Source organism: Muscardinus avellanarius (genome assembly GCF_963383645.1).
Source record: "Muscardinus avellanarius genome assembly, chromosome: 16".
In the NCBI taxonomy this organism is placed as follows: domain Eukaryota; kingdom Metazoa; phylum Chordata; class Mammalia; order Rodentia; family Gliridae; genus Muscardinus; species Muscardinus avellanarius.
In genome coordinates, this window is record NC_137802.1 from 56,901,093 (window position 1) to 56,920,834 (window position 19,742).

Here is a 19,742-nt window from a genome sequence, read left to right on the forward strand (position 1 = left end):
CCTACATAATCAATAGAGTATCTTCCAAGATCAAAATGTTAAAAAGCGCCAGGCGTGGTGGCGCACACTTGTAATCCCCGTGTTTGGGAGGCGGAGACAGGAGGATCGCGTAGGTTCGAAGCCAGGCACGCTGGCATAAGAGACCCTGTTTCAAAAATATAAAATAGGTCTGGGAGTGTAGCCCAGAGGTAGAAGGGCTTAGGAACCCCAGTACCACCAAAATAAATAAATAAATAAATGTTAAAAAGCAAGCCGGGCTTGGTGAGGCTGAGACAGGAGGATCACGTAGGTTTAAAGCCACCTTCAGCTGGCTTAAGAGACCCTGTCTCCAAATAAATATACAATAGGTCTGAGAGTGTAGCCTGGAGGTAGAAAGCCCCTCAGTTCCACCCCTAGTACCACAAAAAATAAAGCAGCTAAATAGAAAGCACCTTCTTTACAATATTGCTTTATGGCTTAAAGTTATAGTATCTTAAACAAGTAAAGTCAATGCCATACTGTTAATATAGTTAAATTTGTGAAATTAAAACTTTTTTTATACTAGTAAAGGAGAAAAACAAGAAATACTAAAGCAAGTAATTATTACTAAATTATTTTGCTCAGTTTCTCATCTTTGGTGTAATTTGATCAGTGTGGTTTTTATGTTGTCTTGCAGATGATGGGAAAGTCAGTATGAAAAAGGTGATGGAGGAAGTGAAAGCTTTCTCAGGTTAGTGATAAGTTACTAACACACTGAGGCTTTCAAGTCTTTACAGTAATTAGTCACTCTTTCTGTGATGTTTTGACAATATCCTGCCATTAGACCCAGTGGAAAGTTTTCTCTTGGATTTTCAAAACAAATCAAAGACAATACAGAAACCCCCTTATAGAAGTAAATCTTAGTAAGAAATGTGATATTCTGCAAAACTTTCCTTCCTAATATAATAACTTCTGTTCATGGAACTTGAGGTAGGGACTGTCAATGGCAATGTGAATGTCTGAACAATTGAGTTAACATTGTCAACAATTACAGTATTAATACTAACAAAATTTCTTTCTTATGGGATTATTTCTACTAGTAACCAATGTGGGATCATTGGACAGTAATAGAACTGAATTTACTTTTACTAGAATTTAAACTACATGTCGCTTTTCTATTCAACCTGAAATGTAGAATCATTAACATGTACACCTGTCACTATTTCTTTTTTTTTTTCTTTAGGTGAAAAGATTGATGTAAAAAATCTGGAAAATGTACTTAGAAAAATGGGGATTGAACTTCCTGCTACAGAATATACAAAGCTGATGAAAACACTGCCAGTTAATGGTAAGCTTAGGAACATTGCTGGAACCTTCCAACAATTGGATTTTACAAGCCTGGGAGAAATTCTAAAGTTGTAGAATTTAATGCCTAAAACAGTTTGGAAAATTTAAGATCTGTGTTATTTTTTAAAAATTTTTACACAAACTGTAAGATATTACAAAATAAATAGCTTGTGCTCTTCAAAAATGTAAAAATCATCAACAACAAATAAAAATTATAAGGTAATATACCAAGTGTTGAATAAAGAATGGAACTTAATGCTTAATTGCTATCAGTAACTTTAGTAGAGCAATTGGTGAGATGTGAACAAGTTCTAAAGATGTAGGTATACCATAGGATTGATACAAATTAGAAGAGAATGACAAAGCAAATATGTAAAATGTGACACTCGCGAAATCTGGTTGAAGAGTACATAAAAATTCTTTATACTATTTTTGCCATTTTCTGTAAGACTAAAATTACATTGAAATAAAGAAATCGTGTTAGAATCACATATATTTTAGTTTGAGAATTACTGATTTCTCTACTGAAAACCTGCATGATGAAATAATTATTTTATTGCAATAAGGATATAGTCCACGACTAGACACAGTGGCATACACCTGTAATCCTAGTATTTGAGGATAGCCTTGGCAATGTCGCAAGACTTTCAACAGCCTAGAGAGACCCTCTTTAAAAATAAAAAGTTCTGGGGGTATAATTCAGAGGTAAAATGCCCCTGGGTTGAATCCCCAGTAATCCCTTCTACATACACAAAGAATAATCCACAATGAAGATCAAAATATCAATAATCCTTATGTGTCAAATAGCATAATATGATAATTGAACTGCTTCAGTTTTCTGTTTTTCTCCAGCCAATTTTGGTATTTCATATTTGTCTATAACATCAACCAATTCATACCTAAAATGATAAAATGTTTCATATAACTTTTAAAATTTTCTAAGTATTCATAGCTATTTCCGATTTTTATTCTTTGTTTGCTATAATTGTTTTATATTTTCTTATAGTTCCTAGAAGTTTATTGGCATTGTTATTTATATTTTACTTTCCTCCTAAAAAAGAAAACCCAACTCTTAGATTTATCAGTGCTTCACTGTTGATTTAGCTCATGAATTTCTGCCTTAATTTTTGTCAGTTCCTTTGATTTTCTATCTTTAGGACTTTTTTAGTGTTCTTTACTATTAATTTTGAAGTTAAATGATTGATTTTATTTTTTCCCAAGTGAATTTTATTTTATTTCATTTTTTGTTATTTTTATTGGTGCATTATATTCATCATACATCATATTGGGGTAAAGAACTTGTGTGTACATACATGTACACATCACTGATTTAATTCCCACCCCATTCCCTCCCCATCCCTCCTTCTCTTGCTTGGCTTAGTGGTTGACTTCAATATGTTTAAGTACATTTTGTGTTTTAGAGATTTTCCTCTTACCCCTTCTTTCTCCTCCTTTAGGTTGTCTTGTTTGCTCCTCTATAGGATTTCCTTTTTCATCTAGAGTTCCTCCTATGACCCATTTCTCCCTAACTCTCACATATAAGGAAAGGCATCTGATTTATTTTTTGTGACTGACTAATCTCACTTAGCATAATGTCCTCCAGTTCCATCCATTTCCCTGAAAATGATGTAATTGAGTTTTTTTAAATGGCTGAGTAAAATTCCATTGTGTACATATCCCACAGTTTTGTAACCCATTCATCTTTTGATGGACATCTTGGCTGGTTCCATTGTTTGGCTATGGTGAATTGTGCAGCTATGAACATAGATACACATGCATTAGTTTTGTAGTTCCTTTCTTTTGGGTAGATACCCAGAAGTAGTATTGCTGGATCAAATGGTAGATTTGTTCCCATTCTTCTGAGGATTCTCCATACTGTTTTCCAGAGTGGTTGCACTAATTTGCAGTCCCAACAATATTTTAGAGTTCCCACTTCTCCGCATCCTCGCCAGCATCTGTTGTTGTGTTTTGAATGATTGCCATTCTAGTTGGAGTTAGGTAGTTTTGATTTGCATTTCTCTGATTGCCAATGATGTTGAGCATTTTTTCATGATTTATTGGCCATTTGAATTTCTTCTTTTGTGAAGTGTCTATTTAGTTTACTTGCCCATTTTGTTATTGGATGCTTTGTTTTCTTAGTGTTGAGTTTCTTGAGTTCTCTGTATTTTCTAGATATTAGTCCTCTATCAGAGGGGTAGGTGGCAAAAACCTTCTCCCATTCTGTTGGCTCTCGATTGAGGTTCTTGATAGTTTCCTTTGTGAACAGAAGCTCTTCAGTTTCATGCAAACCCACGTATTGATTCACCTTTTAATTTGTTGTGCCTTTGGGGATTTGTTGAGAAAGTGTTTATCTATGCCTATATGCCACAGTGTTGGACCTCTTCAAGGAGATTCAAGGTCTCTGGTTTGATTTCCAAGTCTTTGATCCATCTTGAATTGACTTTTGTACAGGGTGAGAAAGTGGGATTAATTTTCAATTTTCTGCACATGGCTAACCAGTTTTGCCAACACCATTTGTTGAACAGAATATCTTTTTTCCAGTGTATGTTTTTGGCCCCTTTGTCAAAAATAAATTGGCTGAAAGTGTGTGGACTTGTTTCTGGGTCTTCTAGTCTGCTCCACTGGTCTATGTATCTATTTTTGTGCCAATACCATGCTGTTTTTATTACAATGGCTTTGTATTATAATTTAAAGTCAGGTATTGTGATTCCTCCTGCATGGTTTTGTTGCTGAGAACTACCTTGGCTATTCTGGGCTTTTTGTTATTCCAGATAAATTTAAGGACTGATTTTTCTATGTCTGTGAAGAATGATCTTGGTAGTTTAATGGGCATTGCATTAAATCTGTAGATCACTTTTGGAAGGATTGACATTTTAATGATATTTATTCTGCCAATCCATGAACATGGAAGATCCTCCCATCTTCTAAGATCTTCGATTTCTTTTTTCAGTATTTTATTTTATTTTATTTTATTTTATTTTATTTATTTTTTTTTTTTTGGTGGTACTGGGGTTCCTGGAAGCCCTTCTCCCTCCGGGCTACACTCCCAGACCTATTTTATATTTTTGAAACAGGGTCTCTTACGCCAGCACGGCTGGCTTCGAACCTGCGCGATCCTCCTGTCTCCGCCTCCCAAGCGCGGGGATTACAAGCGTGCGCCACCACGCCCGGCCTTATAATTTTCTTTGTAGAGATCTTTTACCTCCTTGGTCAAGTTTATTCCTAAGTATTTTATTTTTTTGTGGAAAATCCTGAGTGAAAATGTTTTCTGAATTTCTTTTTCAGTGGATTTATGGTTGGTGTACAGGAAAGCTTCTGATTTTTTAAGATTGATTTTGTATCCAGATACTTTGCTGAATTTATTGATCAGTTCTATAAGCCTTTTGGTTGAGTTTGTTAGGTGTTCTAAATATAGTGACATGTCATCTGCAAATAGTGAAAGTTTGAGTTCTTCTTTTCTTCTTTGTACTCCTTTGCTTTCCTTTTCTTGCCTTATTGCTCTGGCTAGGGTCTCAAAAACTATATTGAAGAGAAGTGGTGATAATGGACATCCTTGTCTCGTTCCTGTTTTTAGAGGAAATTCTTGAAGTTTTTCCACATTTAATATGATGTTGGAAGTTGGCTTATTGTAGATTGCCTTAATAATGTTATGTTCCTTCTATTCCAGTTCTCTGCAATGTTTTTATCATAAATGGATGATGGATTTTATCAAATGCTTTTTCAGTGTTTATTGAAATGTTCATATAATTTTTGTCTTTGATTCTGTTTATATGGTGAATTACATGGATTGATTTTCATATGTTGAACCAGCCTTACATCCCTGAGATGAACCCTACCTAGTCATAGTTTTGCATCCAGTTCATCAGAGATATAGGCCTGGATGCAAAACTATTAAACAAAATACCAGCAACACGCATTCAAAACTACATCAAGAAAATCATATACCATGACTAGGTAGGGTTCATCTCAGGGATGTAAGGCTGGTTCAACATACGAAATAGATCGGTCTAGTGTTGTGAGATGTGTGTTGAAGTCTCCCAGCATTATTGTATTGGGAGTTATGTGTGACTTCATGTCACAAAGAGTTTGATTTATGAAAGTAGCTGCACCTATGTTTGGGGCATAGAGGTTGATTATTGTTATTTCCTCTTGCTGGATTATTCCTTTTACCAGTAAAATATGACCTTCTTTGTCTCTTCTAATAAGTTTGGGTTTGAAGTCTAACTTGTGTGATATCATAGTTGCTACTCCTGCTTGTCTTCGAGTTCCATTAGCATGGATTACCTTGCTCCAGCCTTTACCTTGAGTTTGTTCCTATCTTTACATGTAAGGTGTGTTTCTTGTAAGCAGCAGATGGATGGATTCTGGTTTTTAATCCATTTTGCCACTTTATGTCTTTTTGAGGACTGTTTACATTCAGTGTGATTATAGAGAGATAACTTTTTTGTGTGTGTGGTGTTACTGGGGTTTCTGGAAGCCCTTGTACCTCCGGGCTACACTCCCAGACCTATATTATACTTTTTTTATTTTTGGAACAGGGTCTCTTAAGCCAGCACTGCTGGCTTCAAACCTGTGCAATCTTCCTGTCTCTGCCTCCCAAGCGCGGGGATTACAAGCCTGCGCCACCACGCCCGGCTAGAGAGATAATTTTTAATTCCTAACATGTTAAGATTTTATTTCTGTTTGAGATATTGTTTATTCTTCTTGCTTAGTTGTCTGCTGGATGGAAATCTTTTTTCTTTGGTTCTGGTGTGTATTACCTGTTTCTTCTTTGTCATTAATCTCCTTGAGTATTTTCTCTAGCACTCATTTTGAAGACATAAATTCCTTGAGTTTCTGTTTGTCATGGAAGCTTCTTATTTCCCCATCTAATTTGATAGATAGTTTTGCTGGGTAGGAAATTTTTGGCTGGAAATTGTTGTCTTTCAGAGTTTGGAATATGTTACTCCATGCCCTTCTGGCTTTCATGACTTGGTTTGGGAAGTCTGGAGTGATTCTAATTGGTTTGCCTCTGAATGTCACTTGGCCTTTTGTTTTTGTTGCCTTTAAGATTCTCTGCTTGGCTTCCACATTGGTCATTTTGACAGTTATGTGGTGTGGGTATCCTCTTCTCTGATCCTGTCTGAAGGGAGTTCTATAAGTTTCCTGGACCTGTGTCTTGACCTCTTGCTCTATGTTTGGAAAATTTTCTGCTATTACTTCCTTGAAGAGATTATTTATCCTTTTGGTTTCACCTTTTCCCTCCTCTGTTCCAATTATTCTTAGGTTAGCTCTCTTAAAATGGGCCCGTATTTTTTCAATGTCAAATTCCTGCTGTCAGATTTTTTTATAAATTAGAGACTATGCGTTCATTTTTGGAGTGATCATATACTAGGAGCGAGATTCTATTCTCCATGTGTTCTAATCAGTTATTTATACTTTGAATTGAGGCCTTTACTTCAATGATTGCATCCTTTATCTCTTTTAGACTCTCTGTAAATTCTTTTCAAAAGTCCTGTATTATTTCTACAGTTATATTCCTGATTTGATCTTCTAGAGATCTCTGAATTTCTGTGTTATCAGGTTCTGATGTTGTGGGGTTTTGGGGATTCATTTGTCCATTGTTATTCCTCTTTCCCATGATTTCGGAAATTTGTGCCCTCTCTGGATTCTTCCCTGGATCACTATGTCTTCACTTAAGGTTCTCTGGATCTCGAGTCTGTGGTATCTCAGTTAGCACTACCACTTTGCTGGGTTGTATCGCAAAGTCTCAGACCCAGGAGTCAATCGAGTCTGCTTGAGACCATGGGAGGTGCCTGGCTGAATGTTCTCCCACGGGGAACTGCGACTATGGTGTGATCGCTCTGCCACCACCACTCCCCCACTGGGTTGGACTGCAAAAATCTCCAAACCAGGGAGACTATCAAAGATGTGCAAGTCCCTAGGAGTGCAGTACTGGGATTTCTCCTCTAGGGGCCACAATTTGACTCACAGTTGTTGAATGTGCTGATGTGTAGCTATTGCGGACTCTGTGAACTCGCTGCTGCTGTCGCTGGCAATATGGTGCTACTGCCACACCCTGAGCCATGAGACTGGCATATTTCTTCTTTGGTTTTGAGCTTCTCTCTGAGTCCCTGCAGGGTGTACTGAGCCCGGACCCTGGGAGCTTTAGATGCTCCTTGCTCCGAAAAAACTGCTGAATTACACCCAGCTCTTCCGCAGCTGCTCACCTCAGCTCGCTGTCCACCCCTCCTCTCTGGAGCCTGGTGGGTTGTTGAGTGTGCTGATCTGGAGCTGTCTGGTGAACTCGCTGCTGCCACCGGCAGTATGGCACTGCTGCCGTGTCCTCAGCCAGAAGGCCAGCGTATCTCCTCTCTGGTGTTGAGCTCCATTCTGAGTCCCCCTCCTCTCTGGAGCCTGGTGCTGCGAGGGAAGATGGCACTGGCGCAACTCCGAGCCACGGATCCGGCCGCAGCACTGCTGGCTAGTTTCTTTCTGGTGTCTGGTTGTTCTTCCAGCCCTCTTTTTCTCTGTCCCTTGTATTTACAGTTTTTATTTCTCTGCTGATGGTGTTTTCTGGCTATGAAAGGTGCTGATTTTGTGGCAATAGAGATCAATTGTTAGCGGGACTCATAAACACCGCTTTTCTCTGTCACCATCTTTTGATTTTTTTTTTTTTTTATTTTTGGTGGTACTGGGGTTCCTGGAAGCCCTTCTACCTCCGAGCTACACTCCCAGACCTATTTTTTATACTTTTTTATTTGGAAACAGGGTCTCCTAAGCCAGCACGTGGCTGGCTTCGAACCTGCGCGATCCTCCTGTCTCCGCTTCCCAAGCGCAGGGATCACAAGCGTGAGCCACCACGCCCGGCCTTGATTTTATTTTTAATCCTTTGTCATCTCAACATTCTGTCTTTATGAATTCCTTTACCAATTTCTTGTTGTGATTAAGCCTGCTCATTTTTTTTAACAGGTGATGGAAAAGTGTATCAGAATAGGATGCTAAAGAGTATAAAATCTTTAAAAAGTGAGTAAAAATCATAATGTATTAATGCTTTTACCTAAAATATTCAGGCTTTACATAATATTTTAGTTCTACCTACTCCTTTATATTTTTATTCTTTTTTAATATCTTATACTTTACACAGAATTGGTATGTAAACTTCTGTCTGCATAGGGAAACTCATGCTCATAATTTTCCTAGTTTCCCTTTCAAAAGAAATAATTGGTATCTAGGTACACAGAGAAAACCAGAAGTGGAGGATTAACATTATTTAACCATATTTAGTTCAGCAGTGGACAAAGTCAATATGATAACATGGCAATAAAATAAATACCTTTTACTGTGCATTAGAAGTATTAGAAACAGCATATGCTTCAGGTTCAGTTGCCATAAAGCCAAATAACCTTTTTAAAAACTTCTTTGTTGTATAAGTTTTTCACTAATATAGATTTTTAAGGAAGTAGATTCCAATTCCATTGTTACTATTGACTTATTCTGTATCATATAGAAATTGTAGTCTTCTCTTAGAATTAGCAATAATGATAAAATGATGTAAATTTTATTTTTGTTCTTTCTTAAAATAGTTATATATAAAGCTGGGTGTGGTGGCTCATGCTTGTGATCCCAAGTGCTTGGGAGGCTGAGACAGGAGGATTGCACAGGTTTGAAGTCAGCCTCAGAGATATACCCCCAGCCCTATAGTATATATATATATTGGTGTTACTGTGGTTCCTGGAAACTCTTCTACCTCCGGGCTACACTCCCAGACCTATTTTTCATACTTTTTTTGGCGGGGTGGAGAACAGGGTCTCTTAAGCCAGCGTGGCTGGCTTTGAACCTGCGCAATACTCCTGCCTCCACCTCCCAAGGCGGAGATTACAAGCATGCGCCACCACACCTGGCTTTCTTCTTAATTTTGAAAAAGGGTCTCACTAAGTTACAGAGGGCCTCACTTAGTAGCTGAGGCTGGCCTCGAACCTGCGATCCTTCATGTCTTTGCCTCCCAAGTACTGGGATTACAAATGTGCACCACCATGCCCAGCTGGTTATTTGGTTTTTAGTGTTAAGCTTTTTAAGTTTTTTGTATGGTCTAGATATTAGTCTATCAGAAAAGTAGCTGAAAAAGATTTTCTCCCATTCTTAGGTTATCTCTTCAGACTCTTGATTGTCTCATTTGTTTTTTTAATTTGATGCCATCCCATTTATTGATTCTTGGTTTTATTTCCTGAGTTTTAAGGATCTTATTGAGGAAATCTCTACCAGTGCCTATATGTTAAAGACTTAGTCCTATGTGGTTTTTTTAGTAATTGCCAAGTATCTGATTTAATTTCTAGGACTTTTTATCTCTCTTGAGCTGACGCATATATCATTTGAGAGATAGGAGTTTAATTTTATTCTTCTACATATGTATACCCCATTTTTCAAACATCCTTGTTGATAAGGCTGTCTTTTCTCCAATGTATGTTCTTGCCTCCTTTGTTAAAAAATTAGATAGAGCCAGGCATGGTGGCGCACGCTTGTAATCCCAGCTCTTGGGAGGCTGAGCCAGGAGGATCGCACAGGTTTGAAGCCAGCCTCAGCTACTTAGTGAGGCTCTCAGTAACTTAATGAGACCCTGTTTCCAAATAAAGTATTAAATAGGTCTGGGAGTATAGCCCATAGGTAGAAAAGCCCCTGGGTTCCACCCCCCCCCCATACCACAAAAAAAATTAAAAATTGTTATATGTACTCATTAAAATATTCAAAACTAAAACATGATTTTCCTGTTTTAGGTCATTCAATCATGCTCATTTTTTTTCTTTCTTAAGGAGGAAAAGTTGACTTCAACAACCTGAACTCTTTTCTGGAAAACATAGCTCTCAAGCTTACTGAAAAAGAACTTGAAGAGCTAAGAGAAAACCTTCCTGTTGATGGTAGGAATTGTAGATTTCATCATCAGTCCCCAAGGAACTTTTTTCAAGTCTTATAGCTGAGAATTTATAAAACTAAATTTAGTTAGTGGTAAAATAAATATTCAATATCCCAGAGAGCACTCATATTAGGAACAAGATATAGATACCAATTTATAACTTCTGACATTCAGCATTAAAGGTTCTAGCCACTTCAATGAAAAATTTAAATTTTAAACTCTTGGGAAAGAAGCAATATTACTTTTAGTTCCAGGTTATATGACTATGAATCTTGTAAACCCAGAAAGCAAACCAAAGAAACCTATTAAGATTATCTAGTCTTAGATTAGCCATTCTGGTTCAGGTATTTCTATACATGATAAATATGAAAAAAACTCAAATGCTTTCCCTAAGCCAGCAATAACATAGCAAAATATAAGTAAGGAGTATACAATTTATATCAACAAAATATAAAATATCTATAAATAAACTTAACAAGAAATAAGAACTTTAAAATAAACAGAAATAGGTTATTAAATTACACTTATTGGAATCAGAGATATTACACAGTATCAAGTTTTACTAAATAATGTCAGAGATACAAATATCTGAAATGTCAAGGACTGTTGATAGATACTTCCTCTTATGTCAGGCATGCCTTTCTGGCTCAGAATAGGAGGAGTGTCTATGTGAAAGCCACAGGTTTACTTCAAGTTACAGAAGCATTTAAAATATAAGAACAACCAGACAATAATTTTAAATGGTAGTAATAAATCCTTATCAGTAACTATCCTGAAAGCAAATGGATTAAATTCTCCAATCAAAAGACATAGAGTAGTTAAATGTATAAGAAATCAAGATCCAACTATATGTTACCTATAAGAGATTCAATTTAGTTTTAAAGACCAAATGTGAAGAGATGAAAAAAATATTACACACAAATAGAAAACAAAGGGAACAGGGATATATATATATATATATATCAGATGTAATAATACTAGGTCAAAACTATAAAAATCTTGGTATAAACAAAAGTGGACATAAAACATGCCAAAACTTATGAGATGTCATATGTGACAAGCCTATAACTATTATCATACTCAAAAGTGAAAAGTTGGAAACTGTTTCTATAAGATCAGAAAAAAGAAAAGGATGCCTATTCCTGCCACTTCTATTTCACATAATACTGGCAATACTAGCCAGAACAGTTTTATTCAAAAGAAAGAAATAAAAGGGATCCAAATAAGAAAGTAAGAAGTTAAATTGTTCCTTATTTGTTAATAGCATGCTCTTATAGAGAAACCTCCAAAAACTCCACCAAAAATATCTGTAAGAACTAATAAACTAATTCTGTGAAGTTTCAGAATATAAAATCAATGCAGAAAATAATTGTACTTTATATACATTAACAACAAACAATCCAAAAAAGAGATCAATAAAATAATCCTATTTACTTTATCTACCAAAAAAATAGGAATAAATTTAACCAAGGATATAAAAGAAATGTACACTGGAAACAATTAAACACTAATGAAAGATATTGAAGAAGACACAAATAAATGGAAAAATATATTGAGCTTACAGATAGGAAGAATTAATATTGTTAAAATGTTCATGCTACCCAAAGCAATCTACAGAGTCAATGTAATCCCTATCAAAACTCCAGTGACATTTCACAGAAATATAAAATTAATCTTAATATTCATATTGTAACACAAAAGGCCCACATAGTCAAGGCTATCTTGAGTGAGGCAACCTGGGAGGTATTACACTACCCACTTCAAAACCTACTACAAATTTATCTTATATTTCCCCCCAATATGTATCCTTCACATGTGTTTTTCTGAGCTTATCATTTCTAATTTTTCCTCTTCACAGCTAGGGGAAAAGTTGATCTAAATAAGGTGATGGAAAAAATGAATGCTGTTACAGGTGAGTGCAAAGTTTATGCAAACACAGGATCCTAATTATTTTAGAGTGTCTTTTTTCTTCATGACTTTGTTGCTATGATAATTCTATCATTTCACTCCCTGTCTGTTTAATGTTTTTCTATCCAATAGCCCAGAAGTTGGAGGATTCTGAAGGAATCAATCTGAATCCATTCTGAAGGCTCCTCCAACTTCTGGGATTAGCTGGAAGATTTTCTAGTATGTTTCTTAAAATAATTTTTATTGGTCTGTTGTAATTGTATGTGATAGTGAGATTGACAGTGCATATTCATATATGCACATACCATTCTCTAATATGCTTCCCACTAATACATTTCATTTTTCTTATTTTAAGATGGCTAAATCCTAAAATAAAATAAAATGAACCTTTGAAAAGAACCCTGGTGATCATTTAAAAGTTTCTTGTACTAATAGAATTATTGGTATAGCCATTTGCAACTTGTTAATTGAAAAGACAGATACAGGGCTGGGTGTGGTACTTGGAAGGCTGAAACAGAAGGATCAAAGGTTTAAAGCCAGCCTCAGCAACTTAGCAAGGCTCTCAACAACCTAGTTAGGCCCTGTTTCCAAATGAAAATCGAGCTTGGAGTATAGCTCAGAGGTAGAATGCCTCTGGGTTCACAACCCAGCACCACAAATGAAAAAAAAGACAGATACATAATACCCATTTCTGGTTGTTATTAATAATATCATTTTAGTGCAAAAAAGCAGACACGAAGGTAGAATTAAATATGCAATGACATTATTAGAAGAAATATCTATGTAAGAGAAAATAGGTAGCAAGCTGAGGAAAGCTGGGAGCATGCTAGACTACAAGTAGTCTGATTCCAAGTGAAGGAGGGAGGGAAGGTTGTGAGGGAACATTCTAGACTGTCATGCAATCTAATGAAGGCCTGACAAGGCCTTCAGGAAATCCTCCAGAAAAGTCAGCCATCCTTATTTAAAGTGGCATTTCATTAGTATCTGCTCTACTCAGTCATTGGCCAGGAGAAAACTGTGGAAGTCACTGTGGTGTCAGTGCAAATAATGGATGAATTTTAAAGCAGAATTTGGGGCCCTTGGTCAGTTATGTTCTCTGTAGTTAAAGGTCATACTGGCATATTCTCATGGCCACCATTGAGAATCCCTCTCTTATCAATCGTTACAAAACAAACTATGTTTCTGTGAATGTTGTTATCATTGCATATGTGGTCAGGGCTCAGTTACTTTCCCCAACCATACTCATATTTTATAGACATTATACATTACTTTCATTATTCTCAATCATGTAATTATATAAAATTCCATGTATGCCATTATAATACTTTTTAAGGAGGAAAAGTTGATATCGATGATGTGAAAACTGTTCTGGAAAACATGGGGATAGAGCTCAAAGATAAAGAATTCTTGGAATTGATGAAAAATCTGCCATTTGATGGTAAGCATTTCAAATACTAATATAACCAAAAAGAGCTTTTTAGGCTTCTCTACTTGTGACAAATCTCCATTTCCTAATACTTCAGAAAATAGAAAGTCCAAAGAATGGAGATGTATCTCAGTGGTAGAGCACTTGCCTAGCATACAGGAGGGTCTGGATTTTGATCCCCAGCATCACAAAAAGAAAAAACAATCAAAATCCATCTTAGAACTTGGCATGGTGGCACACATTTATAATTCCAGTACTTTCAAGGCTGAGATAGAAGGATAGCAGATTTGTGGCTAGCCTCAGCAACTTAGTGAGGCCTTCTGCAACTTAGTAAGAACCTGTTTCAAAATAAAGAAAAAAAAAAATAAGACTGGGAGTGTAATTCAGAGGTAAAATGCCCTGGATTCAATCCTGAGGTGAATCCTTTTCTTTATGTGTACATTTAGGTTAGGAAATAGCATACTAATTATGATGAATTATATCAAGGATTAAAAAGAGAGAGAGAGAGATCAGAGAACTAATATCTAGAATATGCAGAGAACTCAGGAAACTCACCTCTAAGAAAACAAATTACCCAATCAAAAAATGCACAAGCAAACTAAATAGACACTTCACAAAAGAAGAAATTCAAATGGCCAATAAATGTATGAAAAAAGGTTCAACATCATTAGCAATCAGAAAGACACAAATCAATTTTATTATAAGAGAAATATCTAGTGAAAAATTCTGAAAAGTCAATTTTTCTGAGAGTATGGTACTAATTATCCACATTACTCTATAACTTGAATTCTTCCCTTTCTTACAGATGATGAAAAGATCTTTCAAAATAGATTGCTAGAAAGTGTGAAGTCTCTTAAAGGTTAGTTGAAAAGCATAAGAATAATGCAGTATGCATAAGGTCCTATGTTTGTACTATTTCCAAAATAATGAGTTAGTGAAGGCTACCATATCTTATATATTCTGATTTCAAATTTATACTTCTTCTGAATATCAATCTTCACTTTAACAGCTGGTCTTCTATTTTATATCTAGAAAAAAGGTTATCTATCTCTTAAAGATTTTCCAAACTTTTCAACAAAAGAAATAGTAGAATTTCAAGTTTGTATGCAAAAAGGGACACAAAATATTAGTAATGATTTAGGGAATTCAATCAGCACTAAATAAAAACTGCAGGGAATTCAGTCATTAAAAATCAAGCCCCCTGTTGTCTAGAAGTAAAGAATGCCTCCAAAACCAGAAATTTCTTAGTACTTATTTTATTTTTTATTTTTATTTTTTTTATTTTTTATTGGTGTATTATATTCATACATCATATTGGGGTAAAAAACTAGTGTGTACATACATGTGCATATCACTGATTTAACCCCTACCCAATTCCCACCCCATTCCCTCTCCATCCCTCCATCCCTTGCTTGGCTTAGTGGTTGACTTCTATATGTTTAAGTACACTGTATGTTTTAGAGATTTTCCTCTTCCCCCCTCCTTTCTCCTCCTTTAGGTTGTCTTGTTTGCTCCTCTATAGGATTTCCTTTTTCATCTAGAGTTCCTCCTGTGACCCATTTCTCCCTAACTCTCACATATAAGGAAAGGCATCTGATTTATTTTTTTGTGACTGACTAATCTCACTTAGCATAATGTCCTCCAGTTCCATCCATTTCCCTGAAAATGATGTAATTGAGTTTTTTTAAATGGATGAGTAAAATTCCATTGTATACATATCCCACAGTTTTGTAATCCATTCATCTGTTGATGGACATCTTGGCTGGTTCCATTGTTTGGCTATGGTGAATTGTGCAGCTCTGAACATAGATATACATGCATTAGTTTCGTAGTTTGGTTTCCTATCTTTTGTTTTTTTGTTTGTTTGTTTGTTTGTTGTTGTTGTTGTTTGTGGTACTGGGGGTGGAACCCAGAGGCTTTCTTCCTCCAGGCTACACTCCCAGACCTGTTTTATACTTTATTTGGAAACAGTGTCTCACTAAGTTGCTGAGAGCCTCACTAAGTAGCTGAGGCTGGCTTCGAACCTGTGCGATCCTCCTGTCTCAGCCTCCCAAGCACGGGGATTACAACCATGCGCTACTATGCCTGGCGGTTTCCTATCTTTTGGGTAGATACCCAGAAGTGATATTGCTGGAACAAATGGTAGATTTGTTCCCATTCTTCTGAGGATTCTCCATACTGTTTTCCAGAGTGGTTGCACTAATTTGCAGTCCCAAAACAATGTTTTAGAGTTCCCACTTCTCCGCATCCTCACCAGCATCTGTTCTTGTTTGTGTTTTGAATGATTGCCATTCTAGTTGGAGTTAGGTGAAATCTCAGGGTAGTTTTGATTTGCATCTCTCTGATTGCCAGTGATGTTGAGCATTTTTTCATGCATTTATTGGCCATTTGAATTTCTTCTTTTGTGAAGTATCTATTTAGTTCGTTTGCCCATTTTGTTATTGGGTGCTTTGTTTTCTTAGTGTTGAGTTTCTTGAGTTCTCTGTATATTCTAGATATTAGTCCTCTATCAGAGGGGTAGGTGGCAAAAATCTTCTCCCATTCTGTTGGCTCTCGATTGAGGTTCTTGACAGTTTCCTTTGCTGAACAGAAGCTCTTCAGTTTCATGCAATCCCATGTATTGATTTGCCTTTTAATTTGTTGTGCCTTTGGGGTCTTGTTGAGAAAGTGTTTATCTGTGCCTATGTGTTGCAGTGTTGGACCTATGCCCTCTTCAAGGAGCTTCAACATCTCTGGTTTGATCATTTTATTTTTTAAATTGAAAAGTGAAATTGTATGTGTTTATAGTATACAACCTGGCATTTTGAAGTAGATACATTGTGGAAAAGACTAAATATAGCTAATTAGAATGATACTGACATCACAATGTTATCATTTTGTGGTGAAAAATTTAACATCCACCCTCAATTTTTTAAAAAATATAGTATATAATCCAGGTGTGGTAGCACATGTTTGTAATCCCCGCACTTGGGAGGCGGAGACAGGAGGATCACGCAGGTTCGAAGCCAGCCACGCTGGCTTATGAGACCCTGTTTCAAAATATAAAAAATGGGTCTGGGGTTGTAACCCGTAGGTAGAAGGGCTTCCAGGAACCCCAGTACCACCAAAAAATAAAAATAAAAATATAAAAATAAAAATATAGTATATTGTTAACTATATTAACCATATGGTAAATATAACTATTGATCTTAATTCTATTAACTGAAATGTTGTATCTTTTGGAACTGGGCATAGTGGCACACACTTGTAATCCCAGTACTTGGGAGGATAAGATAGGAGTATCACAGGTTTATGGCCAGCCTCAGCTACTTAGGCCCTCTGCAACTTAGTTAGACCTTGTTTCAAAATAAAGAATAAAAAATAGGACTGGGGGCATAGCCCAGAGATAGAATGCCCCTGGGTTCCATTCTTAGTACTGGAAAAAAATGTATCCTTTTACCATCTCCCTAGCCACTTCCAGACCCTGGTAACCACCATTCTACTCTCTTGTTATATGAGTGATTTTTTTAGATTCTTCATATAAGTGAGATCATACATTATTTGTTATTCTGTGACTTGCTGATTTCACTTAACATAATGTGCTTTAGGTTTGCCCATTTTATCACAAATGACAGGCTTTTCTTCATCTTAAAGGCAGTATAGTATTCCATTATATAGATATACCACATTTCCTTTATCTCTTCATCCATGAATGGACAACACTTAAAATGATTCCATATCACTGGGCGTGGTGGTGCACGCTTGTAATCCCCGCGCTTGGGAGGCGGAGACAGGAGGATCGCGCAGGTTCGAAGCCAGCCACGCGCGCTGGCTTAGGAGACCCTGTTTCTAAATAAAAATATAAAAATAGGTCTGGGAGTGTAGCCCAGAGGTAGAAGGGCTTCCAGGAACCCCAGTACCACCAAAAAAATAAATAAATAAAATAAAATGATTCCATATCTTGGTGATTGTGAATAATACTACAATAAACATAGGTATACATGAGAGTGTAACATGAAATGCAAATTGACAGACTGATTTCATATCCTTCACATATGTACCCACAAGTGGGATTGCTAGAACATATGGTAATTTTATTTTTAATTTTTGAGGAACATTCTTATTATTTTCCAAAATGGTTATGTTCCTTAACATTTATCCAATGCTGTTAAAAACTTTGCATGATGTAGGCTGGTGCCCAAGGCAAGTCTCAAGGGAAGTAACAATACCAATGTCATAATTTTCTTTCTTTATAGAAATAAAGTCTCTGGTTTCTTCACTAAAAATAATGTTTTTTATAACTAAGGGAATAAATTTCAACTGTCTCACCATAAAAAAAATTATAGTTAAATGATATGATAATGTATTAGCTTGACCTAATCATCCCACACACATCATACACATAAACTAAATATCACTTGAACTACATAAATGTATATAATTACTATTTGTCAATTAAATATATTAATAAGATAAAATAAATTGATTTTTCACAGTTTATAATAAGATTATTAACCCTAATAGATACTGAAGTGACATCTGTGAATAGGTTTTAGAGAATATATGAGCCCCTGAAATTATCTACAATCTTTCCGAGGACTGACATACAGTTCATGAAATTCACAACAGAGTATGCATCTGCAAAAGCCTTTTATATTTTGTAGTTGTGTGGTCTTCTTTTTGTATTATCTCTTTCTTTAGGTGGGAAGGTGAATGTCAACAATTTGAGCACTGTCTTGGATAATATGGGAATCAAGCTCAACAATAAGGAGCTTCAGGATCTGATTAAAAATCTACCTGTGGATGGTGAGTAACATTTCCAAGTATCATAGTTACATAAGGAGAGCTTAAGTATAAGGACCATTGACAATAAAAATCCTAGGGAAAGGAACTTTTGAAATGGTGACCTAATATGACATAATTGAAAACATAAATGTGGGTAAAGCATTTAAGCAGCCAGTTACCAAAATCAAGATTAAAACATTGTGCTCTAATTTTCACTACTGTCTTCTGTACTTTCACCCACCCATTTCAAATAAAGCAAAAGCACAAAAAGAAAAGAAATTGTGCTCTGTATTAATGTTTTTTATATTCTCTACCCATATTGTGGTCAATAGTAGACATTTTTCACATTTTTAATAGAAACCGGCAAGCTCTTGAGATAATTATACTTCTGAATTTCTTCCTATTACTAACATACATGAATCTGAGAAATGATAGAACTGTAAATACAATTTACATTATTGAAATGGAATTTTGTTCCATTTAAGGTTTTCTCTCAGTCTAGCATGGTGGCACATGCCTGTGATCCCAGTACTTGGAAGGCTAAGACAGGAGGATCACGGGTTCACAGCCAGCCTCAGCAATTTAGTGAGACCCTGTTTCAAAATAAATAATCAAATAGGGCTTGAGGTAAACTGCCCTTGGTTCAATTCCCAGTACCACACACACAAAAAAAGTTTTCTCTCTAATACTTATGAAGGAAATAAATATTGGATGTATAATAGCATAGAAAATATTTTCCACTAAATGTTTCTTAAGTAAGCATTTGTAAGGCACCTAGAATAGTGCACATAATAACTGAGATTTTATTGTCTTTATTCTTGTGCTCTCTTCAGTATTTTCTGTTTTTAACTCCATATTACTCTGACCTTCTCTTACAGTTAATAAGAAGATTTCTCTAGAAACATTGATGAATAAAGTGAAAGACTTTACAGGTGAGTGAGAAATTGCTAATATGGCATTTTAGCAATTTTTTTTTCCAGTACTGGGGTTGAACCCACGGGCATTCTACCTTTGAGATCCACCCCAGCCCTATTTGTTTTATTCTTTATTTTGAAACAGGGTCTCACTAAGTTGCAGAGGGCTTCACTAAGTTGCTAAGGCGGCTCTTGAACCTAAGATCCTTCTGTCTCAGACTCCCAAGCATTGGCATTACAAGTATGCACCACCACACCCGGCCAACATTTTAGCAAACTTATATACTAATTTTTTTTTTTTTTTTGCGGGTCTGGGGATGGAACCCAGGGGCATTTGACCTCTGAAGTACACCCCCTGCCCTATTTTTTATTCTTTATTTTGAAACAGGGTCTCACTGAGTTGCAGAGGGCCTCACTAAGTAGCTGAGGCTGTCCGCAAACCACAATCCTCTAGTCTCAGCCTCCTGAATGCTGGGATTACAAACGTGCACCACCATGCCCAGCTTTAAATTTGGTTTTCACTGATATTTCTAGT